At 40.5% G+C, this 24,628-nt stretch overlaps 1 non-coding gene across 1 annotated transcript; it reads left to right on the forward strand.

Annotated features, from left to right (window-relative positions):
- The first annotated feature begins 346 nt into the window (after positions 1–346).
- On the forward strand, positions 347–453 carry LOC149008010 (small nucleolar RNA R71). The gene has a single exon (XR_016175365.1). It is a non-coding gene; the product is annotated as a small nucleolar RNA R71 (small nucleolar RNA).
- Positions 454–24,628: the final 24,175 nt, after the last annotated feature.

Below are 24,628 nucleotides of genomic sequence, written 5' to 3' on the forward strand. Positions count from 1 at the left end.
TAGGAGACTGACACCATGCACACATAGCAATAGATTTGTCAATAAAATGTGCTTGACTAGGTGGTGGTGGTGCAGCTTTAACTACCAAAGTCTCTAACTTTTTCAAAAGATTATCTATTTGTACTTCCTTATGAACTTGGCTATCAACAAAATATCCCCTACTAGTCCTTTCAGATTCTTGGGTTAACTCCCATTCTCTAGTTCTATCTGCTAGGTCTAAAAGAAATTCCCAAGTTTGGAACCATCAGTGAATGATGTAAATCCTGTGGGGCACATAGATTCTAAAAGTTGCTTGCTTTGATAATCGATACCCTCATAAATTATTTGACATAAATGCCATAATTCTATACCATGGTGAGGGCATTCTTGGAGAAGGCTTTGGAACCTCTCCATTACCTTAGCAAATGACTCATTGGGTTTCTGACAAAATTGAAGAATATCATTTCTTATTTTGTTCGTCTTATAGAAAGGAAAGAATTTCTTCAAGAATAGGACAATAAATTGTTCCCATGTAATAATGCTATCCCTAGGTAAGCTATAAAGCCACTTTTTGGCTTGATCCTTTAATGCAAAGGTAATAAACCGTAGTCTTACGGCATCATCAGTGAGTTGTTGTAACTTCATAAGGACACAAACCTCCTCAAACTCCCTAAGGAACAAGTATGCATCTTGATCAGGTAACCCATGAAATTGGGGTAACATAGATAGATAATGAGATTTGAGCTCAAAATTATTACCCCTCACTTCAGGTAAACGTATACAGGAAGGTTGTGCAGATCGGGTTGGATAAAATCTATCCCTAAGACTCTTAGGTGGAGGTGGTGGAGGTAGACCTTCCATGGTCAAGTTAGACACTCGGACAATTCTATTTGTAGAATCACGAGTCCAGACACACATGCACTAACCACCTAATGCAATTAATGACTCTTATGAAAAAATGAGATTTAAAAAAATAAAATAAAATAAAATAAAAAAAGTAACTAAAGAATAAAAGAAAAGGAAATAACAAAAACAAAAGGAAATTAGTGAATTTCCCACCACAAAGATTGAAACAATGATTCCAAAGCTGTAAGGTTGCCGTATAGCTGAGCTCTGTATAGGTTTGACAGCAAGGGAATCCGTATAGTCTTCGGAGCCACCTACAATCGAATCCTGGGGATTCTGCAGTAGAGTGGGGACTACTATACGTTTTTGTTTCTACTCAAGTTAAGAGTAATATCTTTGAATTTTTTTGAATTTTTTTTTAAATCACTTCGACTTACCTAAGAATGAGAAAAACAAAGTGGACTAATACCTCCCGGCAACGGCGCCAAAAACTTGTTTGTGAAATTTTAAAAGTAACCGCAAGCGCACGGTATCGTGTAGCTAACGGGTCGATCTCAAGGAGACACTTATAATTCAACTTCTTAATAGTAATGCGAGAGTGGAATGATTCAATTTTTGTTAACTAATTAACTAAACTAAACGATCCTAATCTATACGTCTAATGCAATCGAATTGAAACGAAAAATAAATTAAACACAATCAATGCATAAATAAAAGATAGGAAAAAAAATGCGAACAATGAAAAAAAAAAGGAAAAAAAAAAAAGTAAAACCAGTTAGTATGTTAAAGCAATCAGTAAAATTTAGTTCATAGCTAAAATGCAGATGCAACACCACCCATCACTAGAAGCAGAGGCACGACTGTAGGCTTGCTCCGGTTATGGTCCAAGATGATGAATGAATAGGCAGAAAGTAAATAACAGAAAGTAAATAACAAAGCAATAAACAAAGCAATAAAAGGAAAATGAAGCCTTAACCAAAGAGAGGCACGACTGTAGGCATCTTTGATCAAGGATCCAGAGGAAGGGAGAACAATAAATAATGCTGAAAGTAAATCCTAAATTAAGAATATGGAGGGGTAGATAGAAGCGGGAATGGAGGGATGAGAGAAGATTAATAAAGAAGGTTACTTACTTGCGAATTGAACAAACGATTCGAATCTCAACCAACCCTAACAATCAGATCTAGATCTAGAATGATCTAAATCTACAATTGCTAGACCTAGAGAAACATGAATCTAAAAAAATTGAAACTTGAATTTGAATTGCATTACATAAAAAAATTAAACCTAAACATTGAATCTAGAAATTTAAATCTCACTAATGCAAGCAAAGAAAACTAGAGAAAACCTAAATAAACTAAAGAGAGAAGAAAGAATGCTTCTACTAAGCTCTAGAACATCTTCCCCTTTGATGGAGTATGCTCTCCTTTTATAGAGTTTACATGAGATATGAAGCACGGCTGAATTTGAATAAAACTCAGGGTTTCTATCTGACTCAGCCAATTAGGGTTTTGATGTACTAATCGCGCTGACTTAGAGAGATCAGATGCATAATTCCACAGTTGGATTTGAGGTTTACGTAGTCGTGAAGCTCTCCTCCAAAAATCAGCACGATCGGACATCGGATGACCGTTCGATGAAGGGTTTGATCGAAACTGGATAGAGGCATTCAAAAACGGGATTTTTCCTCTTTTTTTTTCTGAATATAATTCTTTTTCCTCATTTTCTTTCTTTAGTTAAATCCAAGATAGGAGATAAGATATTGAGGTATGCAAGGACTCTTTTCCATTTGGACTCTCTCAATAATATCTTTGTAGATTTGATTTAAAATCGCAGCCATAGATCAAATTTGCCTTCATTATCTCTTCAATATTTCGAAGTTGGCCCATAATCACACATCTCTAGCCCATCATGCTCCAGATCAGGCCCATTTTCGCATTTGAGAATTTGAATGGACTTCTTGACGTGTAAAATAGCATGATTCAAGCCCAAAACTCCAAATATTTGCTTAAATCTTGAAAAGTCCTAAAATCTGCAAAAATAACGTAAAACCCAAGGTAACTCCACTCTAAGTGTATAAAATGCATGCTTTATGCCCTAAGATTTCACACAAATGTGCTCATCACCGACCGCTGGGGTCGGGAGTTCACCTCCGAAGGCTAAGTTAGTTGATGAATTTAATCACAAATGGCTCTGTTAGATGCACAGAGCTAAGGAATGAAAAACTGGGAAAGTGATCTAGATCGTAAGCCTCTGATAGTTTACGTCTACCAGTTTGTATATGGATCTGGTGTCCTCCCTTACCTCGTAGGTAAGTAAGGTTTATATAGAGTGTACCTTCGAATCTTCTTCGTTGGATGCACTTGAGCCTTCTTCGGGTAGTCGTTGGATTCTAACAGTTAGATCCATTGAGCGATAGACTTCTATTAGTTTGGACTAGTAGAGGACTCTTGAGATAACTTTACGGTTATCTGATGATTATCCCTTTAATAATGATAAGTGACAGCCGCCAAGTTGTGCTTGCCACCATGAGGGTAATTAACCTAATCCATAAGTTGGATTAGGGCGTGCCTGTAGCTGATTTAGTTTTCTTCCTCAGCAAGCTATTTTCTGGACCCGGCTCGGCCGAAAGCGAGTCGATTCCCTCTGTCTCGACCGGGGTCGAGGGTCAAACCGAGTATGAACCAGGTTCGATCATATTTCCTCCATATCACGAGCCCCCAGACCAAGCGTTCGGTTGATCCCGAGGGCTTGGTTTTTAACTGGGTTCTTCGTCAGGAAATAGTCTTTGCGTATCCCACTAAATGTCATATCACATTTAATGCGGTGGTCACTTTTCCTCGAGCGTTGTGAGGGCAATGCCACGCGTCTCTTTGCAGGCGATCTGTCGTGACTGACGTAACCCAAGCGACGGTTTCCGAACGTCTGTTTTGGATTCGTGAGTTCAAACTTTCAAAACGTCTTCAAATCTCGACCGTTGATGCTGAATCAATCTTGATCGTTTAGGTCCTCGAATACTCGTGCGGGTGCTTAAAAGCGGTTCGTTGTCTTCGTAGGTTTCATTCTTCTCCGCTACCCAGTGTCAGTAATAGTGGTAACGAAGCTTTTGCTTCCCTTCCTTCCGAACAGTCAGATAGTGATAATAAAACCCTAATTGTCCTCTGGTGTGAATTTGCAAAAGTTTCCCATAAAAGTTTAGAAAGAAAGGCCGAAACTCCTTCCGCCCTTCCTGAGTCTGGATCTTCCAAGACTCCTAGGATGACTACCGAGTCTTCTAGGCAGTCAAAACAAACTCCCAGGTCTAATGGCGGACCTGGTTCTGTTCCCTCCTCTTACAAGGAGGAAACCCTTCTTTCGGCAATCCAGGGTTTTGATTTTCCTTCTTCTTATCATATTAGGGCTGCCCATCCTGATGAGAGGGTTGATTCGACCCTTCCGAGTGGATTATTCCTATACATAGATGCATTGGAAAGCGAGGTTCACTTTCCTTTTTTTAATCCTTTGTTCTCATACATTCTGAATCATTGGGACATTTGCCCTGGAATGCTCCTTCCCAATAGCTGGTGTCTCATCGTCGGCTTCTTGGGTTTGTGTCTTGAGCTTGGCATTACGCCATCTCTCACTCTTTTTGTGCACTTTCATCTTCTTTCTATCTCCCATCCTCCCGGCTGGGTTGTACTCTCCAAGCGTAATAAGACTGAGCTTGACTGGAGGGGCAGCATTCTTGCCAAAGGAACTTGCCCTTCCAATCACAAAGGATGGCGCGAACGATATTTTTTCTGTCGTGCGCCTCAGTCAGATCTCAACTTCCTGATCGTCTGGAAATAGTATTTCATACTCTGAAAGTAACCGGGTCCTTTCTTTATCCAAAGAAGATGAGACGGCTGTCAAGACGATCAAATCCATTCCATGGTATCAGGAGATACATGGTCTTGAGGTGGAGTACAACTCCATCCTTCAGTATTGGGGCTTGGCTCATTGTGAGCTTCTTAACCATCATCCTTCAAATTTACAAAAGTGATATGTCTTTTCGTAATTCTGATTCTTGTTCTTCTTTGTAGTGCCTCCAAGAATGAACCCTGAGAATCTTCGGGCGAAGGCTGCTAGGGTCGTTGTGACAGCTGAGCAACGATCGTCCCGAGCCCTAACTGCAGATCAAGAGGCTTTTGTTCCCTCTCCCAACCATTCTTACAAGGGCATCAGGAACATCAAGCCCGTGGTTGACACTTCGGGTAAAGGGAAGAAGCCAATGGTGGAGAGCTCAAATATCTCCTCCTCCGTTTGAACCAAAAGGAAGCACGATACAATTGATGCTTCCTCCCACAAAAAATCCAAAAATATTGAAGATTGTGAGGAGGTCTTCATACCTCTTTGGACATTAAAGCAGATTGATAGGGTGACACAAGACCCTTAGAAAGCTGCAGAATGGAGCTCCCTCAATCTTCTACCTTCCGATCATCAAGATTTTGAAGCCCTGACCGATGACGATGCCCTTGTTAGTCAATCCACAAGGTACCGGCCTTCCTGATTTTTCATTGATTGTTTTTCATACTCTCTTATGACTTCTTTTGATAATTTCCTCGTCCCCAGGAATGCTGTGTTGAGCTTTTATCAGCACATGGAAGCTTTGAGCCGAGTTGGTTGTAATGGCTCCTTGCTACAGACCTGTGAAGAGAATTTGGCCAAGGCCAATTCTGAGATAGACCGGCTGATGGCAGCTGCCAAGGAGCTGCAGATGAAGCATGAAGGGGAGATGAACGCCTTAAAAAAGGCCCTCGACTCTTCAAAGGCTCGCGCTGTTGCTGCTTGCCGAGTGCGAGGCTAAGAAGCGACTGCCACGTTGTTCGGTGATAGACTTGAGCTTAAGTGCGCGGAGAACGAAAATATTATGAAGATGGCAGTCCTCAGCAAACCCGAGCATATCAAGCCGGAGCTTCGAAAGGATTGTGTTCGGAAGTACCTAAACAATATGCCTTTCTGTAACCCTCTGGGTGCCTTCAACATCCAAGCTTACCACTTGGGGCAGAATGATGTTTGGGAAAAGATTCTTGAATCTATCCCTTCCTTTGATACAACTCCCTTTCGTGAGGTGTGTCACAGAGAGGTCTTCGGGAAGTTAAAAATGGATCTCCCTGACTGGGCTCGAGAAGAGGATGATCCTTTTCCAGCTGACCAAAAATATGAGGAATATCTTGCTGACGAACCGCCCCTCCAAGAGGAAAAGTCTCAGGCTGCCGTTGATAATGACAATCCTGAGGAAGGCTCTTCACAGGACCCTGAGAATGATGACCCTGAGAAAGGCTCTCCTATGCAGGACTCTTCGGGCAACAATGAGGAAGAAGCTTAGGGAGTTACTTTTTTTTTTTTGTAAAGATTGATCCTCATTAATGAATAGATACTTCTTCCGTGTTTGGCTTAATATTTCCTTGTCTCCTATCGAAAGCTTGTCTTGAAATAAAATATAAATGATAAAACTTATCACTTAACTTCGTATACCTCGACGAATAATAATCTTGTAAAGATATCATGAAGAGATGTTCGGGAAAGATGCCTTAGCCTTTATTCTCCCTTACTCCTTCATTTATTGCAAAGTCCACAAGCTTCCCTTCATTTTCTTCGAAGTCCAAACGTTTTCTTGCCTTTGTACACCATTCACTGTTTTCAATGAATTGGTAATACAACCATTATTTAAATGGTGGTGCGACGGTTGAAGGTATTCTCGTACCAGGTGCCTATTTTCACGTGGCCTCCTTTTGACCGTTGATCTTGCTTGCTTGGGATTTCGAAGCGTTTTTTCGATCTGGGCCATTGGTTGCCTTTGGCTCTCAACCGTCGTCTTAATACCCGAGGCTATTTAAATCCTTTGAGGGTACTCTCCATCTATTCTGCTATCGGCAAGTTAGATATGCAAAAACGACATTCCGTCTTCTGCATCCGTATTCCTCGTACTCCAACACTCCAACAATAGTTCCTATCAGCCTTTGAACAAGTGAGCTTTTTGCTATCACCAATCTTTTCTCCTTCTCCCTGAGTAAACTCCACAGTAGTAGTACTTGGGGTTTACTTACTGGGTATTTTGAGTAGTTCATAACTGACAGAGAACTAGGGTTTTCCTTCGTTTCTTGTGTTGTTGGTTTTTTTGTACTGATCCGCTTTTTCTGTGTACACAATGGCTCCCAGAATCGATCCAAACTTTATTAGGCAAATCCTGTAAGAAAATCGTTCCATTATCGGCGGCGGTTGGGGGCAGCGAGGTGGGTTCATCTAGTGAATCCTCTAAGCGTAAGGCAACTGCTATTGGTGAATCTTCAAATCAGATTCCCACAGTTTTTGCTGATGCCACTCCTACACTTCCTCTGCCTGAAGAGATCGCTCGTTCTTCCCAGGAAGATCTTGATCACTCCGTTGCTGATGGCGCTGCTGATGGCACTGCTGATGCCCCTGCTGTAGAGACCGTTTGTGCATCCCCGGAGGAGACCCCTTGGACATCTAAGGCAACTATGTTGGCATCTGATGAAGGTGCGGTCCCAATAGGTGCTGCTTCTATTTCCAACTCTAGAGCTTGTTTGGCATCCTCTTCCTCTCCTTTGGAGTTGGAGGATTTTGCCACTAGGAAGCATCGTCGGTTGGCAAGTGATGCAGCTCATCCTTCTCTTGATGTAGCTCATCCTTCTCATCCTTTGCCTAAATTAGTGTCAAACGAGTTTGATAAAGCATTGAAATGATGTACTGCTGCTCGAATGACTTTTGAGAGCACATCTCTTTCCAAACTTCTAGACGAGGACTTTATGAAGTCAATGGTGATGTAAGTATTTCTTCATTATCTTTTGATTCTGAAGGTTACTCTTATGCTCTGTCTAACTCCAGAAGTTGTTTGCAGGAGTCTTACTAGGAACTTCCACAACCAAGTGGAAGTAGCCTCAAGACTCAGTAAGCTGAGTAATGAAGTTTCCAGGCTTCGGGAAATCTCTGAAGCAAAAGACGCTGAGATTGCTCGCCTTAGGAAATTAGCTTAGGAGGTTGCAGGAGAAAAGAACTCGGTGATCGAGTGTCTCCGTTCAGATTTGGATGATGCCAGGGAGAAGATCCGGCGACTGGAGCGAGAAGTAGGAAAGTCAGGAGCCAAAGGATTTGAAGTATTACCTCAAAGGCAAGCTATCATTCCTTTGCCCGAATCCCTTCCAACTGACGTTCGCAGAGCTTGCATCTTCAAATATTTACACAGTAAGCCCTTTGTTGACATGCTGAATGCTTATAACTTGCAAGCGTACCGGGATGGTGAGAACGAAGTATGGGGAAATCAATACTACGGAAAGATCCTCATTTTGATATGACTCCCTACAACGTTGTTTGCCATCCTGAAGTGTTTACCAACCTGGGTCTTCCTTCTCCTGACTGGACCAAAAATAAGACTGATCCAGATATTATGCATCATCTTGAGGATTCTCCTGTTTATTCTCCCTTGGAAGGATTCAATTATGAAGAGCTTGCCTTGAATGCGAGTTTGGTCGAGGACCATACTTCTTCTGGACAAGCTGGACAAAGAGTATGAAATTGCAGAGGATTTTGTACATACGGAAATGCTTTTGTAATCCCCGTTTCTCCTCTTCTATTTCTTGAATCCATTCTGCTGCTTGACTCTTGTGTTTGTTCTGGCAAAGCTGTGCTGATCTTGTATGATTTCTTAATGATCACGGGTTTTGACTTTCTTTTTTGATCGAAGATTGTATCCCAACTCTTGTAATCTCATGTTGATGTAAAGGTTGGCCTCTTTCTGTCTTTTGAAGAAATAAGAAATTAACTTCATCTTGAACTTTGCTAGTCACTTGAGTCGCTGTTGCACTAGGTCTTAGTTGTTTAGAACAATGCCTTTACTTAGAGATTTCCGGAGAAATACAATAAGTTTGAGAAGGAACTCACTTGGGTTTTAAACCAATGCCTTTACTTAAGGATTGCCGGAGAAATACAATAAGTCTGAGAAGGAACTCACTCGGGTTTTAAACCGATGCCTTTACTTAAGGATTTCAGGAGAAATACAATAAGTCTGAGAAGGAACTCACTCGGGTTTTAAACCGATGCCTTTGCTTAAGGATTTCCGGAGAAATACAATAAGTCTGAGAAGGAACTCACTCGGGTTTTAAACCGATGCCTTTACTTAAGGATTTCCGGAGAAATACAATAAGTTTGAGAAGGAACTCCTTCGGGTTTTAAACCGATGCCTTTACTTAAGGATATTTCGAAAATTCAATAAGTCTTGAAGGAACTTACTCGGGTTTCAAACCGATGCCTTGTGGAAGGAACTCACTCGGATTTTCATCCGATGCCTTGACTTAAGAAATTCCGAAAAAATTCAATAAGTGTTGAAGAACCCACACGGATTTTCATCCGATGCCTTATAGTCGGATCTTGTTCTTGAATGTGGTGTGTGATGCCCCCCAATCAAAAGATAATTGCATTGATTGAGTTGAAATTGGTTACATCACGAACAAAATTGAAATCATCATCAAGGATAAAATTTTTTGAGATGCCTGGCATTCCACAAACGATCCAACTCTTTCTGGGTGTTGATGTTCTTCAGCTTGTAAGCTCCTAAACCGACTGGTTTTACAACAATATAAGGTCCTTCCCAGGAAGGGTCCAGTTTTCTTTGGTGGCGTGGATCTGAAGCTAAGGTATTTCTCAACACCAAATCTCCTGCTAAGTACCGACGATTCTTTACTTGGGTATTATAATGTGACGCTATCCTTCTTTGATAATGTTGTGTTCGTGCTATTGCCTTTGCCCGAACTTCGTCCAACAAATCAAGACTATCAAGCAGTCCTTGCTCGTTCGCTTTTTCTTCGAACTCTCTGTCCCGTAATGTTCCCGTCATTATCTCCACAGGTGCCAACCCTTTGGACCCATACGCTAACTTGAATGGAGTTTCTCCTGTGGGTGTTCGGACCGTAGTTCGATAAGCCCATAGTACATTATGTAGTTCTTTGACCCATAAGGCCTTGTCAGCCTCAAGTCTTCTCTTTATCCCCTCAAGCAGCTTTCGGTTAGTAACTTCTACCTGTCCATTGCTATGGGGGTATGCCACTGAGGACATACGATGCTCGATCATGTATGTTCCACAAAATTGCTCGAATTGGGGACAGTCGAACTGGGTGCCATGGTCAATGATGATAATCTTTGGAATTCCAAAGCGATATATGATTGACTCAAGCAAAAATTTCTCCACTTTTTTCTCAGTGATTGTTGCCAGGGCACTTGGTGAATTTTCCCATGATATCAATTCCCCACATCGCAAAGGGGATGGGATCTAGAATTGAAGTCATGGTTTTCGCTGGGTGCTTTGATACTGTAGCATGAATTTGACAATTGCTACATCGACGAACATACTCCATAGCAGCTTCTTGGATTTTAGGTCAATATAACACAAGTCTTAGAATCTTGTGTGCCAGGGCTCGTCCATCCATGTGAGCTCCACAAATTCCTTCATGGACCTCGGCAAGAGCCGAGTCCGCTCTTTCGGGACCTAAACATCTCATAAGGGGTCCAGAATAAGATATTTTGTATAACCTTCCATTCTGCATGATAAATCTAGCTGATCGTATCTTGATCAATCTTGCCTCTTTTGGATCCTCAGGTAGTTTGTCATCTCTCAGATATTCAACTATCGGATCCATCCAGCAACGCTTTGCTTCAATATAAGAAATTTCTTTCTCATGATAACTTGGAAATGTTATCTCTTCAATGTAGACCGAAGGGTCTAGATTTTTTTCTTTGGCATTGGCTAATTGGGATAGCTCATCTGCCACTGTGTTCTCACTCCTCGGAATCTAAGATACTTTCAAACTCCTGAATTCTTTTTGAAATGCCTGCACAATCTCTCGATATTTCTGCAAGCGAGGTTCTTTAATACCATACTCCCCCTAGACTTGGTTGACTATAAGTTGAGAGTCACTATAAATAGTAACATCTGCAATTGCCAATGCTTTTGACAACCTAAGTCCAGCTATCAGGGCTTCATATTCTGCCTCGTTATTACTAGCTTCGAATGCAAATCTCAATGCATATCGAATGATAAATCCTGCTGGACTTTTCAATAGAATTCCAGCTCCTGCTCCATCCTTATTACTTGAGCCATCCACATATACTTCCCAAATGGTTGGTATAATGGGATCTTCAATAGTGGTCTCCATTGGTGCAGTAGTTTCTACTACAAAATCAGCTAACGCCTGAGCTTTGATTGTCGTTCTAGGCTTAAAGCTCACTTGGAACTCATTGAGTTCGATCGACAAGGCCACCATCCTTCCAGACAAATTAGATTTATTAAGAACTTTACTAAGAGGGAAAGTCGTAAATACCTCTATTGGATGAGCTTGAAAGTATGGCCGTAGCTTCTTGGCTGCTGTCATGAGAGCTAAAGCCTACTTCTCGATTTGTGAATATCGTGTCTCCGCATCAAGTAACACGTGACTCACATAGTAAATTGGCCACTGTTTCTTATCTTTCTCACGAACAAGTATTGCACTGACCGCTGAAAGGGACGCTGCTAGATATAGCTGTAAGATTTCCCCCTTCTCTGGTTGGGACAAAAGTGGTGGCTGTCCCAGTGCTTTATTTAACTCCTCGAAAGCTTTCTGGCACTCTTCAGTCCAATTCGCTTCCTTGCTGCCCCTCAAATCTTTGAGTGCTTTGAAGAATGGTAAACATTTCTCCCCAGACTTGGAGATGAAACGATTCAAAGCGACAATTCTCCATGTTAAGCACTGCACATCACGAACAGTTTTGGGAGATTCCATGTCAATTAGAGCTTGTATCTTGGCTGGATTAGCCTCAATACCCCTCCGTGATACCATGAAGCCCAAAAATTTGCCTGAAGAAACTCCAAAGGCGCACTTTTCTGGATTCAACTTCATTTTATATTTTCGCAGTACTGAGAATACTTCTGTTAAATCTGCGATATGACTTGCTCTCGTAAAGCTCTTTACTAGCATGTCGTCAACATAGGTTTCAACATTCTTCCCGATTAAGTCCTTGAAAATCTTGTTGACGATCCTCTGATATGTAGCTCCTGCATTCTTCAAGCCAAATGGCATGACTTTGTAATAAAAGCTTTCACGATCAGTCATGAAAGCCGTAAACTTTTCATCATCCTTATTCATAAAGATCTGATTATACCCTAAGTAGGCATCCATGAAACTCAAAGTTTCATATCCTGCAGTCGCATCTATCAAGAGATCAATCCGTGGCAGCGGGTAGCAATCCTTAGGGCAAGCCTTGTTGAGGTCTATGTAGTCTGTACACATCCTCCATTTCCCATTCGCCTTCTTGACCATTACCACGTTGGCCAACTAGATTGGGCATTCGATTGGTTCTATGAAACCAAAATTCTTTAGTTTTTCGACTTCTCCCCGAACGGCCTCGTATTTTTCAATGGAGAAATTTCTCCTTTTCTGGATAACTGGTTTCACCTTTGGATCTATCCAGAGTTTATGCTCTGCGACAACCCGATCAATTCCTGGCATGTCTTCGGCAAACCATGCGAATACATCACTATTCTGTTGAAGAAAAGACTTCAACTCTTCCTTGAACTCCTCCAGCTATTCAGACCCAATATAAGTAATCTTTTTCTCATCCTCGGTACACAGCTGGATTTGCTCCAGCTTTTCTACTAGCTCGGGCCTTTGCATTTTTGCTTCTTCCCGATCATCTCGAACTTCTATTGGTAGGGCAGTCACCTTCCTCGGGCCTTCCTTGTCATTTAAATAGGCAACATAACATTGCCGAGAGATCCTCTGGTCAGAGGAAACTTGACCAATTCCCATGTCAGTTAGGAATTTTATCTTCAGGTGTTTGGTCAAAACAATAGCACCTATCTTGGACAAAGATGGCCATCCGAGGATAACATTATAGGCTGGAAGTTCCCGAACCACCAAAAAATTGATTCGGACGGTAGTCTCCTTGGGAAAACTCCCAATAGATAAATCCAATCCTTCCGCTACTGCAGATGATCCTGCAAAGCCATATAAATGCGTGGATGATGGCTCCATCAAGTCCTCATCCACCTTCAACTTTTGATACACTTCATAAGAAATTAGGTCAGCTGCAGACCCTGTATCAACTAAAACTCTATGTACCTCTCGACGCGCAATCTCTACCTTGATGACTATGTAATCATCATGAGGTAGACAAATGCCTCTTTCATCCTCCTCGCCAAAGGTGATAGCATCTTCACCATTTGGTCTCTTCCGCTTTTGCGTCTCTCTGGTTCCAACAAATTTTAATTTTGTCTTTAACCTCCGGAGCGATTCGGGTTCTGGGCCTCCGAAAATTGTAAGGATCGGTGACCGAGTAGCATCAATCACCTCCTTACCTTTTTTAGACTTCGGAGCCTCCTTCGGTCGTTCTGAACTAACCGAACGATCCCTTTTAGGGGCAGCCTCACGGGCTCCTCCCTTCTTCTGCTAACAAAATTGGACAAATTTCCCTGAGATATTAATCTCCCAATATCTGCTTTTAAATGACGACAGTCATTAGTATAATGACCGTAATCCTTGTGGAAACGACAATATTTTTCTCGATCTTGCTGCTCTCTAGGCTTCAAAGGAATTTTGGGTGGCCACTTCAAAATATTTCGCCTCTTAATGATATTAAGAATATCAGCTCGAGGAGCATTCAATGGAGTATACTCACTTTTACCGGGAAATCTCAGCCGCCAAGCCTGTGGCTTTCCAACTCGATCTCGAACATTCTGCTTTTGCTCAGGAGCCTTCTGTTCTTTAGTGGAGGCTTTGTTGTCTCCTTGACACGAATCTAAGATCTCCATGACTTCAGCCTGCTTTTGGCATCTCTGTACCAACTCAGCATAAGTTGTAGGCATATCCTGCAGTAATAGCTCCAGGAGTCTTCGGTTAGTGAGTCCAGTGAATAGAGCAGTTTTAGCTACTTGCTCATCCAAATTCTCTATCTCCATTGTTACTCTATTGAATCTTTTCAGATACTCTCTGATCGATTCGTTCTTTCCTTGTCTGATGGTAAACAAGGTTTCTTCTGTCTTCTTGACTTGGATTCCACTCTGGAATCGCCCTATGAATTTGCATGCCAACTCATCAAAGTTTACGATCCTTCCAGATGGGAGGTTCGAAAACCACTTTTGTGCTGTTCCGGTTAAAGATGAACCAAAAACCCGGCAGAGAATTTCGTCAGAATTACCTGCAACTGCCATGGTCTACTGATAATAGCCAATGTGGGCCGTAGGATCTCTGGAGCCATCGAATGTAGAAAAGGTAGGCAAATGGAAGTTGTGGGGAAACTGATATCCCGCAATTGGGTCGACAAAGGGGGTTTTCCGAATAACTGAATAAATATCCTCAATTATTCTTCCTCTAGCCAATTGTCCTAGTTTTTGATTGATATTGGCCAATTCCTGACCAATATGAGTCGAGTAATCTTCTGCATTACGATCACGACCTCGAACAACACGATCATCACGAATGGCCCGTCCGTCACGAACATTCCGCTCATCACGAACTGCTCGATCATCACGAACGGTTCGTCTAACAGTCGGTAAGTGAGTCCTCACTCCTGTATCCAACCTTGTGTTTGAATTGGTCGTACTTTCCTGTGGTCTGTCAAACCGATCATCCCGCCCTAGGTTGATCGTCGATTCTCCAAGGCCCTCGGTCACCTTCGCGAAAGTTCTGACCGATATTCCGATCTTCAGTCAATCTTTGATCCCGTGGTAATACACGCCTCCCTGAATCGTGATGATCAGGTTCTTGTGGTAATACCACTCGTCTGGTTAGCACGCGGAGTGCTTGACTCACCTCCAAAAGTTGAATCTTTACCTGATTCAATTGATCTTGGAATGTCCCCGGAGGATCATGTCCTCCTTGACCACCATCTACCTCAAGAGGAGGTAGACTTCCCTGGGGAATATCTGGATTATTCTCCCCAAGAATTTGAACACCAGTCTCACGTTGGGCAGCGGCTGCTGCCAATCTAGTCACCATGGCTTTCTAAATCTTCCCACAGACGGCGCCAAATGATGCGTCCAAAATCTGCTCAGCCCTTAGATCTCCTTGTGATGACCTGCAAAACGAAAGCGTCAGATGTGGCCCGACCGCTGAGGTCGGGAGTCCACCTCCGAAGGCTAAGTCAGTTGATGAACTTAATCACAAACAGCTCAGTTAGACGCACAGAGCTAAGGAATGAAAAACTGGGAAAGTGATCTAGATCGTAAGCCTCTAATAGTTTACGTCTACCAGTCCGTATATGGATCTAGTGTCCTCCCTTACCTCGTAGGATGCACTTGAGCCTTCTTCGGGTAGTCGTTGGATTCTAACAGTTAGATCTGTTGAGCAATAGACTTCTACTAGTTTGGACTAGTAGAGGACTCCTGAGATAACTTTACGATTATCTGATGATTATCCCTTTAATAATGATAAGTGACAGCTGCCAAGTTGTGCCTACCGCCATGAGGGTAATTAACCTAATCCATAAGTTGGATTAGGGCGTGCCTGTAGCTGATTTAGTTTTCTTCCTCAGCAAGCTATCTTCTGGACCTGGCTCGCCCGGAAGCGAGTCGATTCCCTCTATCTCGACCGGGGTCGAGGGTCAAACCGAGTATGAACCAGGTTCGATCATATTTCCTCCATATCACCAAGTAATCTAGGAAATCACTCTATAAAATGAGAGCATACTCTAGCAATAAAAAATGATTTTTGGCTCTGAAGAAAAGTAGAGGACGAATTTGGAGAAGAGGAGCTCCTTTGGGACAAATTTTGGAGTTGCTAGAGTTTCTACTTCAACCTTAGAATGATGTTTCCCTTAACTATTTCTTCTTCTTCTTGTTTTGCCCTCAAATTGCGAAACACCTGAATTCTCCTCAACAAAGATTAATTCTATGGTAAATAAAGCCAACAGCTTTGGAGTAATAAGAAAAGGTGGAAAAGATGTTTGGAAGATGAAGAGCCATGGTAAGAATTGATTAATTTGATGCGAACCACCAGAGGTGCAGTGATCTATATATAAATAGTCACCATGAGTGCTTGTCTTTTTTCTTGTTCAGTTATCAATCATCTTTAACCAATCCTCCTTTACTTCTCATGGTGCATTTTTCAGAAGAAAAGAAAAGAAAAGAAAAAAAAATCCTCAATTGTGCACAATAGTGCACATTTATGTTGAATAACTTGCTGAGATTTAAAGATTGATTTCAAATTTAAAAAGTCCAAAATAGCCTTGTAATTTCTTTGCTTTCTTAGCCAGTTATTTGGCATAAATGTGAACTACTGTGCACAATCGAGGATGTTTTTCCGCATTTTTTTTTCTCTTCTTCATCACTTTCAACTGATAAATAGGGTAATTGTGTAGTGCCATTACACTTTTGTTTTATTTCATGTGTTTAAGTATGATGCAAAGTTTTATGCTTATTAAATTAACCTTATTCTATTATTAATTAAACTAATTGATGCATAGGTTACCAATAGACTGAAAGGTGCTAGGTAGATAACCGATAGCACACAATGCTAAAAAGGGACTTCCTCAATATGTATTTTCACAAAACATAGCATGCTTTGTAGAGAATGTTCAAGTGCTTATCAACTACCTATAAATTCAATCATCAATAATAAAAAATAGTTTCAGTTGTCATGAATAAGTTGTAGCTGGATTGCTCAATAAGGTTAAGTTCTTCAAGATATGTTTAATAAGTATATAAAATATAATTGTCGAAGAGGTCATAGGTTCGATGCTCTTTGTGGTATATGTAATAGTGTCCACCCACTAATATACAGTTAACAATTCCAATAATAATAATAATAATAATAATAAAATATAATTACTTTGCATTTTGAATCTCATATTGGGTTTTGATTAATCATCGACCTCTTGATTTATATTATGAGTCATTGATATTTAATGATGAAGAATCTCTTACAAAAGATACTTATTTTAAGTCCTCCATAGGATCGAATACTAACCTTGTAGAAGAAGATTCAATGGAGGAACTTCGCTTGGATGTTTAGATCCAAGTTTGAATATATAGCGCTCCAAAAACCTAATTTCCCCAAAATAGACAATTCTGTCCCTGGACTTGCTTTGGTCACTTGCCTTGGTTGCTTGGGGCGACCAAAGCAATCTACCAAGGCCTTAGGTCAAATTGTTAAATTTTGGTTCCTGAAAGCCAAATCCACCACTTGGGTAAGGTCTTACCTGATTGTGTAGGATCTTCTGAAGGTATCAACACAATACCCAAGGTCCATTTCTCAAGTCCATCATCATTCAAGTTACATCTCCTCTCAAAATCAAACAAGGTTTCCATAATGGGATCTTTGCTATCAATATCAATTGGTTCTAGGTTAGAGCCATTGGGTTCAATAGAGAGGGTTCACAGCTGTCTTCTACCTTGACTTCGGGTCTTCGGACCTACAACATACATTTCCGGATTAGGGTTAGTGAGGGATTTCATAATATGAAATACAATTGTCGAAGAGGTCATGGGTTCGATGCTCTTTGTGGTATATGTAATAGTCTCCACCCACTAATATACAGTTAACAATTCCAAAAATAATAATAATAATAAAATAATAAAATATAATATAATTGCTTTGCATTTTGAATCTCATATTGAGTTTTGATTACTCATCGACCTCTTGATTTATTTTATGAGTTATTGATCTTTAATGATGAACAATCTCTTACAAAGGATACTTATTTTAAGTCCTCCATACTAACATTTCTGGAAGTAATGTAAGAGTTATCAACAACGAAAAGGGATAAACATGCCACCAAATCCTATGCAAAAAAAAAATTCTGGCTTCACAAACTAAATAGTCAGCAAAAACATTATCTGTCTTAGCAACATAACAAAACATAACAAGGTCAAAACTAGAAGTTAGAGATTGAATCCCCAAACTAAGTTGCAACATGCCCAATTTAAGGAATGTGACCGGCCATTAAGGGCCCAAACTACAGACTGGCAGTCAAAAGAAAGGAAAAAACTTGGGTCATGCGCATTAAATGCCCATGACCGTCAAGTCGAGATTTTAGCCGTCAGATTTGAAATCTCGGTCGTCAACAGTCGAGATCGAAATCTCGACCGAAATTTTGATCTGACCATCTGAAATGTATGGCTTGATGGTCCTACGATTAAATGCGCAGGACCCAAACAAGACCCCAGAAGAAATCAAGAGTCTAGAAAGCTGAGCTGAATGTGCCAACAAGAGTCCATCTCGAATTGCCTTTAGCTCCAAAATAGAGGCTAAAAGACCTGTACATGTTTTTTCTTGTGCCACCAGCAAAGTACCATGTGGATCCTAAATCAAAGCTCCTCATCCTCCTTTATTGCTTCTCTCATCCTAAGATCCTTCCATACATACTTGGTATACATCCTCCTCTGCTCGAGTAACTACCAAACTAGAAGGGTAGTCCTTAGTAGCAAAATTCAATGACCGTGTAGATCCCAATTAAGTTAAATCATGCTAAACTAATGCTCTACCTGGGGATGCCATAAACCAAAGTCAATCAAAAGTTTGAGAATAAGACAAGCTTATGGCAAAGATGATGGCTCAGATTTTGTTCTTATGCTGTGTCGCAAACACTGATGCAATGTAGTACTTGCAACTATAGTCACACTCAAAACATAAAACCAAAAGCATTGATGCAATATAATATGGTAAGAATCACCAAGTGCAAGACACAGTTGGGAGGGAAAGAAATAAAAAAAATACTACATGAATCAGAGGGATTTCAAACGAAGGGGTTTGGGAAAACCCTCATCGGAGGGAAAACTTCGTAGATGTTGGTATAAAATCTTCATCTAACTTCGTAGGTGTTGGTATAAAATCTTCATCTAGAGGGAAAGCCAAGGCATCTCTGAGAATTGCATGCCATTGATGCACTGTAGAAAGTGAAAACAACATGACTTCGCCAGAAAAGTCCTTGGAGAAAGCCCTAGATACAGGGAGCAGTGATATATTTAATTTATTGTTCTTGTCATTTTGAGACATTTAACCTATTTATATCTGTCAAACAGTGTGAGTAATATGTGTTGGGTTATGAAAAACACACCGAATAGAACAATCAGCAAATAAGAGAAAAGAAGAACACAAGAATTTACGTGGAAAACCCTTAAAGGGAAAAAACCATGGGTAAGAGTGAAAACTCCTCTATAGATAAAGAAATATACAAGAGGGAAGATTTTGGGATGAATTACATGTGGAGGGGGAGGCATCCTTTTATAGCCTCTCCCCATCCTACCTTCTCCCACATCTACTTGAACTGGGACTAAAACTCTCAACAAACTCCCACTTCTTTTCGATGTGGGATAACAACTCCCACTTCTACTAGATGTGAGACTAAGACTATATAACAATCTCCCATTTGGATATTAGATTGAGAACCAATTAGTCTCCACACCATTTTCTATCTTGCCACCACCATGCTATCTACATCTATGTCAAGCCATACAAGGATCTGTACCAAATGAACTTGTTAGTGTTGATTGCCTTTGTCAATGCATTTGCTATATTCTCTTTCGTGTGGATTTTCTGCATACCCACCCTTCTGTCTTCCACCACTTCACGAACAAAATGATATTGTACTTCTATGTGTTTTGTCCTGGAATGAAAAGCTGGATTCCTTGCAATGTGCAAGGCACTCTGACTGTCACAATACAAGAGAATCTTCTCGTGTTTGTGCTCAAGTTCTTCCATGAATCTTCTTATCTAGATTGCTTCTTTACAAGCTTGTGTAGCTGCCATATACTCAGCTTCTGTTGTATATAGTGCTACAACTGTTTGTAGTTTAGATACCTAGCTCACAGCTCCTCCTGCAATTGTAAACACATAGCCAATAGTGGATCTCCTTTTATCTAGATCACCTACAAAATCAGAATCAACATATCCTCTGACAGTAAATTTAGATCCTCCATAACATAGAGCAGCATCCAAGGTTCCTTTAACATATCTTAGGATCCTCTTCACAGTAATCCAATGCTCTCGTCCTGGATTCGCCATGTGGTGACTAACCACTCCCACTATATGTGTAATGTCTGGTCTTGTACATATCATAGCGAACATCAGACTCCCCACTGCTGATGCATACGGTACTCAAGACATCTCCATCCTCTCTGCTTCATTGCTAGGACACATACTTGAGGATAACTTGAAATTAACAGGAAGCGGGGTAGAAACTGGCTTACAGTCTTGCATATTGAAGCGGCGCAAGATTTTCTTTAAGTAACTCTTTTGAGATAGCCAAATCTTCCTGTTATTTCTGTCTTGGTGAATTTGCATTCCTAGAATCTTGTTTGCAGGTCCCAAGTTCTTCATTTCAAATTCCCTAGCCAACTAAGCGTTTAATTCTATGATATGATTTTTGTTGGAGCCTGATACCAACATATCATCAACATACAATAGCAAAATAATGAAATCGTCACCATCAAACCTCTTGTAATACACAAGGGTCTAAAGCAAGTCTATTGTATCCAAGGCTCAATATGAAGGAATCAAATCTCTTATACCAACATCTTGGCACCTGTTTTAAGCCGTATAGAGATTTGTTCAACCTGCAAACCAAGTTCTTCTTTTCTGGTTCTTCAAAACCTTCTGGTTAGAGCATATAGATTTCTTCTTCAAGATCTCCATGAAGAAATGCAGTTTTTACATCTAACTGCTCAAGATGAAGATCAAACGTAGCACAAAATGCCAGAACCATCCGGACAGTAGTAAGTTGAACCACTGGAGAAAAGATTTCTGTAAAATCGACACCTTCTTTCTGAGCATATCCTTTGATCACCAATCTTGCACGATACTGCTCTACTTGATCATCACTGTTTCGTTTGATCTTGTAAACCCATTTGTTACCAATGGGCTTCCTTCGGTGCGGTAAAAGTACAAGCTCCCACGTCTTATTCTTATGAAGAGATTCTAGTTCTTCCTGCATAGCTGCCATCCAAAGTGATGCTTCTGAGCTATCAATCGCTTCTTTGAATGTTGATGGCTCTCCATCTTCTATTAGGAGACAATATACAACATTGCTCTCCATAATATAATCAGACTGCCATGTTGGTGTATGTCTTTCACAAGTTGACCGTCGAACTTCTACATTTGTAGACTCAACTGGTACTTGTGCCTCGTTTTCTGATTCTGCTCTAGAAGAATTTTCTGGATTGAACTTCTCTTCCTCCTGAACTATTGTACTCTCTGGAATTTCTATTGAAGTGCTACTCACATCTACCTTCTGCAACTTATTTTTTGCAAAAATGATGTCTCTGCTGATGACGACCAGGGTAGTGGGATCCCACAGTCGATACCCCTTGATTCCATCAGCATATCCCAAGAATCTGCACTTTCTGGATTTTGGATCCAATTTCGAAATTTCTTGGGAATGATACATCACGTACACAGGACTCCCAAATGTGTGCAAGCGTGAATAATCAACTGGCTTGCCAGTCCACATCTCCATCGGTGTCTTCAAATCAATTGATCTTGATGGTGATCGATTAATCACATAGTAGGCAGCATTTACGACTTCTACCCAAAAGGACTTAGCCATACTTGCAGTTCTTAGCATGACTCTCATTCTTTCGAGTAGAGTTCTATTCATCCGCTCCGCTACTCCATTCTGTTGAGGAGTGTAAGCCACCGTGAATTGTCTCTTGATGCCTTATTGATTTCAAAACTCAACAAAGTCAGCCCCTGTATATTCTCCGCCATTGTCCGTCCTGAGGCCCTTGATTTTCTTTTCAGTTTCTCGTTCAATTTGCGCTTTAAATGTTTTGAAAACTGAAAACACATCTGACTTCTTCTTGATAGGAAACACCCAACATCTTCTGGAATAATCATCAATAAAAGATACAAAGTACCGAGCTCCTCCCAGAGATGTAACAGGTGCTTGCCAAACATCAGAATGAACTAATTCCAGAATACTTTTACTCCTGGAAGCAGATGCATTGAACTTCAATCTATGCTGCTTACTTGTAACACAGTGCTCACAAAAGGGTAATGAAACCTTTGTGAGGCTCGGGAGTAATTTTCGTTCGGCGAGAACCATCAACCCTTGCTCTGACATGTGGCCCAATTTTTTATGCTACACTTTTGTCATCTTTTCCGCAGTACTGGTTGATGCAACTGATGTTTCTGCATCCAGATACGTTTCTCCCATTAATTTGTACAAATTTGTAGCTCCCCTTTCAGCCTTCATTACAACTAGCGCTCCTTTGACTATCCTCATCATTCCATTTTGGATTCGGGTCTTGCACCCAATTTCATCTAACTGTCCCAAAGACAATAGATTCTTCATTAGGCCCTTCACATGCCGCACATTTTGAATAGTGCGTATCATACCATCATATATCTTCAATTTGATAGTGCCAATTCAAGCAATCTCCAAGGCATGATCATTTCCCATGTACACAGACCTTGTGGAGATAGGTTCATAAGTGTGAAACCAATCTCTGCTAGAGGTCATGTGCCATGTTGCTCCTGAATCCAAGATCCAAGCATCAGTAAGCTTCGATCTATCCTTGGATACCGTTGCTGCTTCGCTATAAAGAATCTCTTCTTCAACAATGCACCCTTAAGATGTTTCTGCCTTATCTACACCTTTTTTGAATCGACACTCATTTTTGAAGTGTCCCCTTCTGCCACAATTATAGCACTTGAAATTCTTCTTACCCTTGGATTTTGACCTCCCTTGATTATAACTCCCACTGGAATCACGTTCCATTGACCTTCCTCGCGTCATAGACAGAGCTTCTGCTTGTTGTGAGCTTGCCTGTCTATCTTCCCTGCTTTTTCGTCTATTTTCTTCTTCAAGAATTGCAGTAGCGACATCATCAAATACAAGATAATCAGAGAGGATATTACTAGTTAAATTGATGATGACTTGGTCATATGAATCTGGAAGACTATGGAGTAGGATTTTAGCACGTTCTTGTGGTGTAACATTATGTCTTAACGTTAAAAGTTGAGAACATAATGAAGTCAGAGTATGTAAGTGCTTTGTAACTGATGTAGATTCTGACATCCATGAGGTATACAATTTTCTCTTCAAGAAAATTTTGTTGTGAAGTGACTTGGCTTCATAATTTTGATGAAATGATCTCAAACCTCCTTAGCAGTTTTCTTTTCTTCTATGCCCGCTAAATATCATCAGATAATGCCAGATGCAAATTGAAAGGGCCATTGCATCTATTCTGTTCCACTTTTCATTATTTGTGATCTCTGCTGGCCGATTATTAATGGCTTTCAGGCAATTATCCTTTATCAATAATGCATTCATCTTCATTTTCCATAATGAGAATTTTGTGCCGTCAAACTTGCTGATGTCGTCATTGCCTGCCATTGTTTCTATCACGAACTATTGTTGACTACGAAATAACTCCCACTATTTCATGTGAAAAGTATCTCTTCAGGTTACTTTCAACTGGTATATTGTTGAGCCAAAGTATACCAGAAAAATTTTTATGGAAAGACTGTAGGGACACAATCGGTTCACTTAAATACCAGACTCCTTAGACAAAATTTTCCTAGACATGTACTTAATCACCCAATATACCTTTCCAGGATACCCCAAAAGAAAACAAACATGTGAATAATGACTTTAAAAAATTTCTGTAACACTTCCGTAGGATGAAAACAAAACCTTGCTCTGATACCACTGTTGGGTTATAAAAAATACACCGAATAGAACAATCAACAAATAAAAGAAAAGAAGAACACAAGAATTTACGTAGAAAACCCTTAAAGGGAAAAAACCACGGGCAAGAGAGAAAACTCCACTATAGATAATGAAATATACAAGAGGGAAGATTTTGGGATGAATTACATGTGGAGGGGGAGGCATTCTTTTATAGCCTCTCCCCATCCTACCTTCTTCCACATCTACTCGAACTGGGACTAAAACTCTCAACAAACTCCCACTTCTTTTCGATGTGGGATAACAACTCCCACTTCTACTAGATGTGGGTCTAAGACTATACAACAATATGGGGTCTATCTAATACATTGATTAACTTAGGGGGTGGAGCTGAAAATTTTCCCTTTTTATTGATCATTCGTATATCTCGTCTTATTCTAGAAACGGATTGGTTTTGTTCATATGGTTATACCTGATAGTGGGAAAATAAAAAATCAAAAGGAAATTTTCACACGCACCACTTGTAACATTATAAAAATATAAATAAACCACCAAATAATTTTCAACTAAAGTTGTCTACTAGTACCAAAATTGTCAATTTTGCTGAGGTCCAGCGCAATAATTGCGTAGGACCGTCAAGCCAGCCGTTCGATCAAGATCAGAAGGCTGGATTATTTATACCATTAAAAATCTCAAAACCCACCTCATAAAGCACTATTCTTCTGTTCGGTGCGGTCTAGCGCAAACAAGCGGTTCGAGTGTGTGGTTCTACTGAATCGGTACTGAATACATATTCTGTTTGTATATATGATTTTAAAATATAAAATACAAATTTTAAAATCAAACAAAAGCAAAATCGTGGGTTGCAAAAGCTCATTTCAAAATCGAACCGCTGTAAGAAGGGATTTCTGTGACCAAAGCTCTGACGAACGAAGAAGCTTGAATCTACAGGAGACATCCGTTCCTTTCGTCTTACAATTGAAGGGATTTCTGTGACTGAAGCTCCAATGAATGAAGAAGCTTGAATCTACAGGAGACATCCGTTCCTTTCGTCTTATAATCGAAGCTTGAAGCTTTACAATCGAAGAGTTGTAGCTTTACGGACCTAAAGCTTGAAGCAGCAGAAGCATTTCGTGTTACACCAGGCGTTCGATTGGACCTTTGACGAAGC

The sequence above is a fragment of the Hakea prostrata genome, chromosome 8 (assembly GCF_041222555.1).
Source record: "Hakea prostrata isolate BN-2017 chromosome 8, UWA_Hpros_2, whole genome shotgun sequence".
In the NCBI taxonomy this organism is placed as follows: Eukaryota; Viridiplantae; Streptophyta; class Magnoliopsida; order Proteales; family Proteaceae; genus Hakea; species Hakea prostrata.